At 45.1% G+C, this 13,295-nt stretch overlaps 2 long non-coding RNA genes across 4 annotated transcripts in view; one reads left to right on the top strand and one right to left on the bottom strand.

Moving 5' to 3' along the window:
- Nucleotides 1-2,528: 2,528 nt before the first annotated feature.
- Nucleotides 2,529-10,645, bottom strand: LOC137232320 (uncharacterized). The gene is made up of 3 exons (XR_010946966.1): nucleotides 9,695-10,645; nucleotides 7,684-7,796; nucleotides 2,529-7,204 (listed from the first exon to the last, which is right to left on the bottom strand). It is a non-coding gene; the product is annotated as an uncharacterized lncRNA (long non-coding RNA).
- Nucleotides 10,646-10,799: 154 nt separating this feature from the next.
- Nucleotides 10,800-13,295, top strand: part of LOC137232317 (uncharacterized) — an 87,993-nt gene continuing 85,497 nt past the window's right edge. For all 3 annotated transcript variants that reach the window (XR_010946962.1, XR_010946960.1, XR_010946961.1), the window contains exons 1-2: nucleotides 10,800-10,962; nucleotides 12,391-12,533. This is a non-coding gene — a long non-coding RNA (uncharacterized lncRNA). The remainder of the gene's footprint in view (nucleotides 10,963-12,390; nucleotides 12,534-13,295) is intronic.

Here is a 13,295-nt window from a genome sequence, read left to right as displayed (position 1 = left end):
AGCGAGTTCTGGCCCAGGAACCCACCCTCCTCCCCTCTTCCCAAGCGCTGGTCAGATCCTACCCACCACACGTGCCCTGAGCGTTTCTACCCTCACACCTTTCCTGCAGGTGTCCCTCTCGCCTGGAACGCCTTCTTGCCCTCTCGCTGCTTACCAGAATCCCACCGCCTTTAAGGTCTCAGCTTGCACTGCCTCCTCCAGGGAGCCTTCGTGGGAGGCTGACCCTCCCCCCTTCTGGCTCCCGCTGCATTCTGGGTTCTTTGACTGTCCTAGAAGAACGCTGTGTGTGACTAGCCCAGCCCTCAGGATTCCCTTCTACCTCACTCCAGGTGGCGGGTGGGGGTGACCTGTCCTGCCTGGATGGCATCTGGGGTAGAGATGATGGTAAGGGCCTCTCTAGCCACAGGTGTGTATGTGGAGGGGGCCAGGAGGGGTCTGCCTGCCCTTTACCTTTCTAAGGAAGAACCCTAGGAGGAATGCAGGTTGGGGGAAGCTACAGCCCCTGTTCTTGCTGGATGCTTTGAGTGTGTGTACCTGGGGGGCCTGCAGGGGGGAGGTAACCTTTCAGTGACTTACCAGTGCCCTCAGGATGAAGTATCAACTCTGTGGGGGCCTACAAAGCCAGAATAATCAGGTCCTCGCCCACCTTTGCACCCTCACCTCTTCAAACTCCCACACCCCAATCACTTCACTGCTCCTCCATTTTGTCTTTAATGTGTGCAAGTCTTTTTACTTGCACATTGTGCTTGTAACACTGCTACGACCTAGTTTTAATTTACACACGAGGTATTCTGTTCTGTACCTCCATAAGTTTCTTCCACCCTAACCTCTGCACTTCCACCCCACGCCCTTGATAACTGCACTCCAGCTCTGATTGCCAGCAGTCAGTTCTTGGGGTGTGTGCTGCTCATCCTGATTTAAACTTCCAAAGATGCTACTCCCCAGCCTGCACCTGCCTTGCACCCACTTAGTTGTATGGTTTCCTTGTGCATTTCCATGTGAGTTGTCTGTGAGCCCTGGGAGGGCAGGGACCATGTCTGACTATCCTTCGTGCTCGTTAAGAACATATTGAATAAATTGTCTATGCAGTAAACGTGTACAGGGAGCTGGGGCTCAAGGAGAGGGCAGGGCTGGAAGTGGGGATGGAAGGGTCATCAGCAGACAGCCGGTACCTTGAAGCCCTGGGTGTGGCTGAGACATCTCTGGAGGGAGTTGAAAGGCTACAAAGCTGTGTCCTTTGCTAGAGGTGACTCAGCCCTTAGGGCTATGAGGCGGGTGGCTACCCACCCACTCCCACCCCCCTCGAATACTCAGCTGCACTGTCTCCTGTGGCTGCTGGGTGATAGACCTTGCTGGTCCCAAGGAATCACTTCTTCCACTGCCTCCTCCTTCCTGCCTCTAACCCTCTAGGTAGGTCCTCAGGAGACAGGGAGGTCTCTGTGACCTACAGTGGAGTTCTAGTTTTCTCTCTCTCTCTCTCTCTCTCTCTCTCTCTCTGTGTGTGTGTGTGTGTGTGTGAGTCTCTCTCTGTCTCTCTCTCTCAAGTCTTCCAATTTGTGAGATGGGGGCATTAGACCAGAGAACTCCACTACCTTCAACATTCCTTGAGCTAGTTTCTAGAAGATGCTGCCTGCTGATCAGGGAACTGGGTAGAGTTGAGCACTAGTTAATGAGGGTCTCTCAGGCTGTCTCAGTTTGCATCCTGCTGGGCTGTGTATGAGGGAAACCAGACAGGACAGAGACCAGAGCAGGGAGTTGGCAAGGGCTGGAGAGGGGGCTTAGAGCAGGGAGGCCAATGGTTGACAGGGTTTGGGAGGCAGGAAAAGAAGGAGAAAATAAGGGAAAACACAGGAGAATAAAAAGAATCAAATAAGTGATGTGTTTTCTCTAGAAAAGCATCTCCCTGTCCTGGGATGGGCTCACCAGATGTTCCCCAGATGTTGCTGGTGATGAGAAACATCTTCCTCTGGGATCACAAGTAAGCTCTTCCTGTTGGTAGGGAAATGAAGGGTCTGTTCCAAGGCAAGGAGGGTGGGTCTGGAGCAGCATCCATCTGTGACTATGGCACATACATAGGCAAAAACACACCCACACACCCTCAGGGAATTTTTGAATACTTTGGAGAGTCCCACAAGTTTCTCAAACATTCAGCATCCATGGACCACCCAATTTTAGGTAAATAAAAAATTACTACTAGTTTTAAATAGATTTTTTAAATTAAAAATTAATGATGCACTTCCATCCGAAAGATTAAAATTAAAAGGACTTTTTTTTAAGTACTAAATGCAGCAGGATTGAGAATTCATCAGATTTATCATACATTGTTGTTGGGAGGGTAAACTGATACAGTTTGGAAAATAATTTGGCAGTACCTACTAAGGCCAGACTCTATGATCTTATAATTCTACTGCTCTGTATATTCCCAAGAGAAAAAAAGGTGCTTATGTCCACGAAAGACACTTACAAGAATGTTATGGCAGCTTTATTCATAACAGCCTGAAACTAGAAACAACGCAAATGTCCAATAGGTGACTGAAAACAACTACGATTTATCATACAATGAAATATTACACAGCAATGAAAAAGAACAATTGCCTCATATAATGACAAGGATGAATCTTTAAAACATTATGTTGAGTAAAAGAAACCAAGCACGAAAGAGGAATAACTATGATTCCATTTATTTATATGAAGTTTAAAAATAGGCAGAACTAAAGCACAGTGACAGATAATATTACCTTTGTGAATATTGACTAGGAAGGGTGACGAGCCTTCTGGGGTACTGGAGGTGTTCTATATCTTATTCTGGACAATGCTTGGACAAGCATATACATATGTAAAAATTCAAGGTCTACTCTTAAGATTTGTTTATGTCACTGTATGTAAGTCTAACCTTGATAAAAGGAGGGGAGGAGGGGATGACAATCATAGTGCCATAACTGTGAAAGGGATGCGGTTGTTCTCAGCTGTCCACCAGTAAGTCTACCTCCTGACCAGTGAAGGATACCTGGGGCTCACAGGTCAGGTTCAGCTCTTTAGGTTTCTCTCCATCTAAATTACTGTTAAGAGTTTTATTCCACCATGATTCTTAGGTGCAAGGAGGTTCATGGTTTTTGCATCTAAGGGTTTTATAGTTTTAGCTCTTACATTTATGTCTTTGATCGATTTTGAGTTAACTTTTGTATATGGTATAAGGTCAGAGTCAAGCTTCATTCTTTTGCATGTGAATAGCCAGTTTTCCCAGCACCCTGGCTGAAAAAATATTATTTTTCAAAATCAAATCAAAGCAGCTAAGTCCCAAGGAGAACTTCAACCTCAGTCAGCAGGGACCCTCTCCCATATGCTGCCTCCAAAGTTTGTCTGAGTGGGGATGCCTTCTCTGTCCTAGATGGCCTGGCTCTCTGATCTTCAGTCCATGTTTTCTGCTCATGGGTAGCATGCCCCTATCCACGCCTATGGATTCACAGAGAGTAGGTGGGCTCTGCTGTTTCTGAGCCAACCTTGGTTGTGGGAAGGGAAGGAAGGAGTCTTTAGTGAGACTGGGAATGGGGACTAAGTCCTGTCTCCTTAGGAGGCTCAAACATCCCTCTGGGGATAACCTCAGCCTACCACCTCCTCCTCTGCCCGGTCCTGGGGAGCATCCTGTTCCTCTCCACCTTGCCTCCTCCTCCTTTCCCTCAAAGGAACCCATCTCTCCAAGCCCCCATCCCTCCATGTACCCTAGTCCCTCAAACAGGCTAAAGGTGTGGCTCCCAGGCCAGCAGCGTCAACATCACCCGAGAACTTGTTAGAAATGAAGATTATTGGGTCCTCTCCAGACCCACTAATCAGAAACTCTGGCAGCATGGCCCCAGCAACCTGCATTCTAACCAGCCCTCCATTGATTCTGATGCACATCAAAGATTGGGACCCACTGAGCTAAGGCTGTGGAAAGCGAAAACCAGGAGAGGGGAATGTCTTCAAGCACATTTCCTGAACATTCTTGTTCATCTGAACTGGAAGACTTTTTAGTGTAGATCTGTGGATTGAAAATCTGAGCAGTTGAGTTCTGGGTCAAAGGATTTTGACTGATATTGCCAAATCGCCCTCCCGAGTTGCACCAATTTTACTCTCAACCAGTAGTATTTGAGCATGCCTGTTTCCCAACAACCTCCCTGGCACTGAGTGTTATCAAACTTATTGATCTCTGCCAATCTGATAGGAGAAACCAAGAAGAGAGCTTACTGTTTTAATTGCATCGCTCTAATTATGAGTGAAATTGAGGCTCTTATAAACTGTTTGTGTTTCCCTCTAGACCACGGGTTTATATTCTTTACTTATCTTGTGTTGTTTTAGGTCTTTGAGGATTAGGGGGATGAGCCCTTCTGTCTGTCACACATGTGGCACTTAATCCTGGTTTGCTTTTTACCCAGGTTGATAGTATGTTCTATCATACAGAAGTTTTAAATTTTTATGTAGCCAAATTTCTTAAATATTGACCTTAGGGATCCTGGTGTTTGTGTGCTGCATTCCCTATCAGGATGCGTTGGGTCTTCGTTGCTGCGTACGGGCTTTCTCTAGTTTCAGCGAGCAGGGGCTACTCTTCGTTGCAGTGTGGAGGCTTCTCATTGCAGTGCCTTCTCTTGCTGCGGAGCACGAGCTCTAGGCCCATGGGCTTCAGTAGTTGTGGCGCATGGGCTTGGTTGCTCCGCGGCATGTGGGATCTTCCTGGACCAGGGCTCGAAGCTGTGAACTCTGTATTGGCAGGGGAACTCCCAACCACTGCGCCACCAGGGAAGCCCTTTACGGTCTTATTTTTAAATATATAAATCCTTTACCCATTTGGAATTTATTTTGACTTAAGGTATGGTATAGGGTTTCCATTTTATTTTTTCCCCCAAATGATTTATTTTCCTACCACCTTTTTCTTTTAATTCAAATGTCACCTTAAACAGAAATTGAATTCTCATGTGTTCTGGAGTCTGTTTCTAGTTCTCTACTCTGGTCCACTGGGTTGTCTATTTCATCTTTGGGTACCAAATTGCTTTACAAATTACAGTTTCATAATGTGTTTTGTCATCTGATAGGTGTAGCCCCATCGTGTTACTTTTCTTTTACAGGGCTTTCCCGGCCCCTTATTTAATTCCCCATTTGAGTTTCATATCATTTTTTGACAAGCTCCCCACCTTAAAATCCTGTATTTTAGTTAGAATCACATTGAATTGATACATTAATTGAGCATTGATGTTTTTATAATATTGGGTCTTTCTATTCAAAAGGTCAGTATAGAATGTTCCCTGTATAATTTTAATATTCATAAAGGCCCTTATATGTCTTTTAAGTATTGTTCTGAATATTTTATCTTTTTGATTGCTATTATGAGTGCAATTGCTATTATATATTCTGGTAAATTGTATTTTTTATGTAGAGGAAGGCTACTGAGTTTTGTAAACTGCCATCATTTTGAACTCTCTTATTGTCTGTTGTGCATTGTCAGTTGTGCATTTTTCAGTCATATCATCTATGCATAATTTAGCTATTCTGTTATGGTTTTGTTTGTTTTAAGCAGGAATTGATGTGGGATATTTTTCAAATGTCTTTTTGGCATGTATTGAGATATTATATAGTTCTTCTCTGATCTATTAATATGGTCAGTTTTATTACAAATTCCCTAATGTTGGGCCACCTGCATTACTAGAATGAACTTACTTGGATATGATGAATGATTCTTTGAAGGTATTGTTGATTTATATTTGCTAGTATTTTATTTGAGATTTTTGCACCTCACGTTCTATCATATTTAATTACTAATTACTATTTGGATTCCCCACATTCCTCCTTATCTTTTGTTTCTTACTAGGTCATGAGCCGATGAGGTCAGTTAAAATGTACTCAATGTTTCATCCAATTTCTCTTTGCATTTTCTGTATGTATACTGTTATTCTCAACTCTCATATCTTATTCTTGGTTTTGAAGCTATGCTAGAGATTTCAAAAAACTAGATTCTTAACGTGGATACTGCTGTCTTTCCTGTTTAACTTCCTTTTCTCTCATTTAGCATTTTTATTTTGAATTTGACCTTGACTGATAGTAACATTGCAGCCTCAGCTCAGTATTTTCTTGTATACCTTGGTTTATATTTTATTTTTAACTTTTCTGAGTGATTCTGGTAAAGATGCATCTCTTCTATACAGCATACAATAGAACATTGTTTTATGATCTCATAATCTTTTTTTCTGTTATAATATGGGTTTATTCTATTTACATTTCTTGATATAACATGTATTATGCTTACTTCTGTCATCTTATCTTCTGCTGCTATTTTAATGCTTCCTCTGTTTTCTATGTTTTACATGCATTTTTTTTGTTTTCTTTGATATGTATGTGTGTGTGCTCACATGTGTTTGTATTTTTGTCTGATGATTTGAAGTTTTATAGTCTGTTTTTAATTTTTCTAGTGGTTGCCTTTATATTGATTTATTTCTCTGCCAAGAGAAGAAAACCTTCAAATGTAGGGAAAGAGTCATATTCTCAAAGGCTGAGCCTTGGCACCACAGTTCTGTCTTCAAATTCTTGATATCCTTAGAATCACACAAACAAAAACCAAAAAACAAAACAAAATTCTTGATATCCTCAACATGAAAAATAGTGATAGTCTCGCCCTGAAGCCAAAGGTTCAGGGTAACCAAGATACTGAACGTGCCACTGAGATGCTTCTTGAGTGAGTGAGCCACCTGTGGCAAAGAGCTATCGGTACCACAAAGGGACGCTGTATCTCATCTCTTATTTCAAAACCTCATGTGAATATCTTTCCCTCAACAGCCAGCATACTTTGTTCAACAGTATCTTTTACTTGCTGTCCATTTCTCCACACAGTATTCTGAAAAGGCATAGTCGGAGAGGCATGAATAGAGGGCATTGACTCTTCTTGCTATTTGTTTCTACACATATCGAGATCAGGAGCCAGATTGTTGCCTGACAGCTGGTCTTTGTGAATACAGTGGTGTGTGCTTGGTGTTCAGATGCAAGTTGTGTATGTGTGTGTGTGTTTTCTTTTAAATCTGACAGTCAGTGTACCATCAGATAATGGCACTCTCAAAACAGGATCACTTTAGGAAAGCTTATTTACAATGGTACTACTTACAAACATGTAGGTGTAGGAGCACCCCAAGGGATGGTGCAATAACCTGGACGAGCAGCAGCAGAGCTGTTACCACCAATAGACCTGAAGGGAAAATGTGGGGTGAAGGGAGAGGTCACTAGAAGGGAGGGAACTGAGTGGGCTGGCGGCCTTGGGAGGACCAGTGGCCCCCCACTGGAGGATACATCCAACCCATGGAGACTCACAGGCAGGAAACCAAAGAACTAAATACCTGATCTCATTTGCTTCCCTCTCCTGTCCCTGCTGGATCTCCCCATGGCTGAACCCAACTGGAAACCAGAAGCTCATTCATCTAATCTTGCAAAGGAATTCAGTGATACATAGAACAAAAAGTCAGCAGGTACATTTCCTTCCTGTGTTTTTGGAAAGTATGTGGCAAGCTGACACATCAGTGGTACACCCATTAGGAATGCTTTCAATTACCAATAATAGAGAATGCACTACAGTTTACTTGTGTACTGTAATGGGAAGGCTGAAGGGTGGCAGCCACTGACATTCAATAGTGTCAGTGCTGGTATCTCTAGAATTCTCTCAGCCTTTACCTTGTGCTGGTTGCTTCATAGGTGCAAGATGGCTGCCCAGGTCCAGGCATCATGACCATAGTTAAGTCAGGAATAAGGGGGAAGGGGGGGGTACCAGCATGTATACCCATTTTCTGAAAACAAAACAAAACAAAACAAAAAATTTTCATAGATAGAAGTACCCTCAGCAGACTTTTCATCGTATTTAATAGGCCAGAACTGGGTCTCATGTCGCAGCAAAGGAGACTGGGAAAGTGGGAAATGGGCTGGTCATGATTGATTTAGACCACTTGTAATTAATTGCCTGAGATTGGAGACCTTGGTGTATGGATCAAAATCAGGAAAGAAGGGACGGAATAAATTTCTGGATCAACAATGAACAAGGTTTGCCACAAGTGGTTTGTATTCAACAACAAAGCCAACTGTCTGCTAGTACTCACTTAGGACAGCCATTGCTCTTTCACACTATGTGCCATTTATTTCATGTGACATCCAAAAGTATTGTTTGGGGACTTCCCTGGTGGTGCAGTGGTTAAGAATCCGCCTGCCAATGCAGGGGACACGGGTTCGATCCCTGATCCAGGAAGATCCCACATGCTGCGGAGCAGCTAAGCCCATGTGCCACAACTACTGATCCTGAGCTCTAGAGCCCGCAGGCCACAACTACTGATCCCACGTGCCACAACCACTGAAGCCCGCACGCCTATAGCCTGTGCTCCACAACAAGAGAAGCCACCACAATGAGAAGCCCACGCACCGCAACGAAGAGTAGCCCCCACTGGCCACAACTAGAGAAAGCCCGTGTGCAGCAATGAAGACCCAACACAGCCAAAAATAAATAAATAAATTTATAAAAAAGAAAAGGAGTCACCATTTTAAAAAAAAGAATGAAAATATTAAAAAGTCAAGTAAATAAAAAGACTCATTTAATTAAAAAAAAAAGAGTGTTGTTTGATCAAGTAATCTTGCCAGGAGCTTGCTCTGCTTTTCCTCAATAGTTTATGACTCAATTTACATGTCATAGTTTGAAGTGTGTAGGTTTTCACTGTAAGTTGGATACCTTTAATGATGCCTCTCTGGTTTTGATCTTTTCTCTGTCTTTAGTGACAAAATGTATCTTGAACACACTGGACAGTATTATTTTACCCATATTATGGGAAGACTTGATTGGTTTTCTAACTAGCTTACGGGATCTGATGTGAAGAGGATGCAAAAGTCTCAGTGGGCTTCCTGCCACTCTTTGACAGAGTTTCATAAGAGATGATGCCTCTAGGGCAAAATGATTACCAGCTAACAGAATCCCAGTTTCAGATATTCATTCCCATATCTGTCTTTCTGAGTCACACTTCTTTTTCTCCTTGTGTAAAATTATCTCATTCTACACACTCATTTACTCTGGGATATATGATCATATTTTATATTGCAGTATTTTTTTTGCTATTTTCAATATTATTTTTATACTTTAATGAACCTCTTTTTTTTTTTTGCGGTACACGGGCCTCTCACTGCCGTGGCCTCTCCCGTTGCGGAGCACGGGCTCCAGACGCGCAGGCTCAGCGGCCATGGCTCACGGGCCCAGCCGCTCTGCGGCATGTGGGATCCCCCCAGACCGGGGCACGAACCCGCGTCCGCTGCATCGGCAGGCGGACTCCCAACCACTGTGCCACCAGGAAAGCCCAATGAACCTCTTTTGAACTACTGATCCATCTTTATGATTTGGGGCCATACTACCATATAATAGTAACAATAAAATGGAAATATAACACATGTAAACAATCACATGTAAATGGTGTGAAAAATCTCTTAGCAAGCTAAATTAGACTCCATGGCATTCTCTTTAGTATGAACTGAGCTGAACTGGCCAACTCACTTCTCGTGGTACAGGTGTGCCTACAAGACCATGATGATGATTACAAAGGTAATGGGATTTCTGTGGAAATGATCACTGATCTCACATTTATGAAATGTGAACAAAATTGCTTGTCTGTGTAGCAGACCCTGCCATGCCCCACTCATATCCCATTACACTCACAATTCTCACATGTGTCGATGATGGTTTCTATGGGGCCAACAGGGATGTCATCCAGTGGAAGTGGAGCACGATATCCAAGGCCAGCTCCTGCAAGAGGAAATTCATTTCTATACCATCTATCGAGCTCTGCAGTGAACAGGGCCCTAGGTTCACTGGGAAGCGATGAAGGGCTGAGATCTTAACGAATCAAATGAATCCTTGCTCTCCCACATGGAGCTGATAGGTAAGAAGTGAGATAATTCACTTACTAGAAGCTAGAGTATACTAAGGGCCACAATAATAACAGCTGTGATGGTTTAAAAACATGGCTGCAAATTCTTTCACACTTATCAAAAGAGGGAATCTAATTCCTCTCCCCTTGAATATGGGCCAGCCTTAGTGACCTATCATGAACAAAATGTGCAAGAAGTGATACTGTATGATTTCCAAGGTTAGTTAGTAGGTGATAGAGCTACTGTACGCGCAACTGTTAGGTCAAAGGGTATGTTCATTTAAAATTCTGATCCTAATGCCAGGTTGTTCTCCATTTCTCTCCCACCCCTCCGCCTCCCAAAAGTGGATAAACACTCCTTTTGGATCAGTATACTGGTTTCAACTGGCATTTCTATACTATGGGAGAAGTGAAGCATCTTTTCCCTTGGAACCTCTCTTGGGGTCAGAAGACCCAGCTGGAGACAAGCGTGGGACTCAGGGGAGCCAGGGGGCCCCCGCCAACAATAGCCACGGCTCCACTTGCTCCCCCCTGCTCCCCTGTTTTCGGCGCTTTCCTTCCTCCCCCACAAGCTTCAGATTCCTGGAACCAGGCTCGGTGACCTCACGCCGGTGACTTCACGTCCGGGACCTTCTGGGAATTCTCAGCAGCACTTTTTCGTAAGAAAACTAACGGGAGAGGCGGGAGGGGAGGAGGAAGGGGGTGCGTCAGGGGAGGGCCGGAGCTCCCCGCTCAGAGGCAGCTTCCTCCTTCCGGTCGGGGGTGGGTGGAGCTGGCAGCGGCGTGAGGCCGAGCGGCCGCCTGCTAGACCCGAGGCCCCGCCCCCCACGCCCCCACGCTCCCCCACGCTCCCCCACGTCCCCCACGCCCCCCACGCCCCCCACACCCCCCACACCCACCGCGGCCGGGTGCGCGCGCCAACCCGGCACTAGCGGCCGGGCGCCCGTCGCTACAGGTTTGGGACCAGGGGCCAATTACCGGGGGCCCCTAGGCTGAGCCTCTGCCAGAATTTTCTTCCGAAGTTAGATAGTTGTCTAACTTGGCGGCTCTGCCACAGGTGGGGAGCGGGTACCTTCATGAGGGAGAAAAAGTGTGTGTGTGTGTCGCTGACTCACAGGTACCAACAGTAGTGGGGGAGGGGGGACACGTACAAAACCGAAAGTTTACAACGGCGTTTTCCAAGCTACAAAACTGCATAAAGTTGAGAGGTCAGAGAAGGACACCCTCCATGGCTTCTGCTTCCTTGAAAAGGTTGCCTCAGAGCTGTGTCTTCAACACCAAGCTTACAGAAATGAACCGGAGGGGGAAATGAGGGGGGCTGCATTATGACTTTCGTAAGCCTTAGGCACTTGGGCTTTCATGGGCTCCTTCCTCCGTAAAAAAATATTTAAGAATATATTTAATAACTGTGGTGGTTACTGATGTTATATACTAAACCATTTTCTTCTACCCAAAAGTTCTTTTTTTCCTGTTGATTTTAAAAGAAGAATATTTTCATGGGCCCATCAAGTATTGTGGGCCTGAGGCTCCATCCATGCCTGCTGTGCCCAGTGGGTAAGCTGACCTTGGACAAAGCCAGGGTGGTGTGACAAAGCCTGGATAGAACATTAAAGGACCTGGAAGGTCTGATTCTCTTGGGGGAATGGAGTGAGAGAGGCTATAAACACAGGCGGCAGCTGAACAAGAAGGGCCTTGAATGACGGGAGGAGTGTGGATTTTATGGTGGAGGTGGTGAGGAGCCATTGCAGGGCTGGACTGGAGGATTGATAGTTTGGGGGTGGCACTGGAGGTGGGAAGGGCATTGGGATCGCTGTCGCTGTAATGACATCCAAACTCTTCCTAAGCCACAGTGGAGATGGAAGGGAGGGGGAAGGGTAAGCCACAGATTGATGTGAGGAGGTGGGGCCTGGAGAAGCCTGGGTTGACTTCTCTGGCTCATCCCTCCTGGACAGGAGAAAACAAGAGGAGAAACTGTACCGGCTTCAGGACTTTGGGAAGATCAAATGGAGGGTTCTTCACCAGTCACAAAGCAGGGAGAGTTTGCATACCTTAATAGGTGTGTGGGCGGCTTCAGGGCCACCTCTTGCCCAGATGGCCCAGAAGACAAAACCACAGTCCTCACCTGGGCATTTCCAGAGTTCAGAATGAGAAGAAACAGACTGGGTTTTCAACACCTCTTTCAGTAGAACACTGTTCCAGAATCTCATTTGGCTACATGTTGCTCAATCCCCCATAACTGCCCTTTCTCCCCAACCCTGCAGTCCCTGCCAGAAAACAAAAAACAAACAAACTATACGTGATTCCCACCTTCCAACGCAAACACGGCTTCCTCCAGAGCAGACCAGGCCAAAATCAAGGGCTGGGATAGGAACTATACTTACAGGGAGAAGAACTGGGCTCAAATGACTCCTTGAAAGACAAACCTTCATTTATTCACTCTAAAACATGGATTGAGCACCTACTATGTGGTTTTGTACCATTCTAGGCACTGGAGATGCAACAATAAACAAATGAGAAGTGGTTGGCATGGAGATGATACTCCAGTGGAGAGAGATTTGCCTGTGGAGATGGCACTTTCCAAAGTTGGCCACACATTCTTCTAGAACGTTGCCTCTTCCTCATCAAAAGGTAGTGTCTAATACCCCTTCCATTCAATATACACAGACTTGTGACTTACTTGTAACCAACCTAATGCAGAAGTGATTGTGTGTGACTTCTGAGGCTAGATCATAAAAGGCAATGCAGCTTCTGCCTTGTTAGTTGGGACACACGCCTTTGGAAATGAGATGCAACACAGGAAGTCCAACTACCCTGAGACTCCCATAATGTGAGGAGGCCCAGGCAACACGGGGAGGCCACACATATGTGTTCTGGCTGACATTCCAGCTGAGGTCCCAGCCAGTAGCCAGCATCAACTGCCAGACATTTGAGTGAGTGAGTGAGTTTTCAGATGTTTGCAGACCCTAGCTGTCATATTACCCCCACCCTTTGAGACTTTCCAGCTGAGGCCTCACACATCATGCCCACTGTGTTCTGTCCAAATTCCTGACCCACAGAATTCATGAGCACCATAAAATGGTTTTTTAAACCACTAAATTTGGGGTGGTTTGCCATGCAGGAATAGTATGCAGAACACTGACAATAAACAGGCAAATATGTGAGCAAGATACTTTTCTACTGTGATAGGTTCTCAGGAAAACAAACAAAAATAGCACAGCATGATAACTTGGAGGAAGGCCGCTATAGATGGGGAGTGGGTGGGTGTCGGGATAGGTGGGGGAGGCAGAGGAGGTATGGATCAGGAAAGTTCTTTCTGGAGAGACATTTGAACTGGAATGTGAGTGAGAAAGAGCCCAGCCACTAAAGATCTTGCATAAGAGACTTCCTAGC

Source organism: Pseudorca crassidens, chromosome 10, assembly GCF_039906515.1.
Source record: "Pseudorca crassidens isolate mPseCra1 chromosome 10, mPseCra1.hap1, whole genome shotgun sequence".
NCBI lineage: Eukaryota > Metazoa > Chordata > Mammalia > Artiodactyla > Delphinidae > Pseudorca > Pseudorca crassidens.
This window is presented reverse-complemented; position numbering and strand designations above follow the sequence as displayed.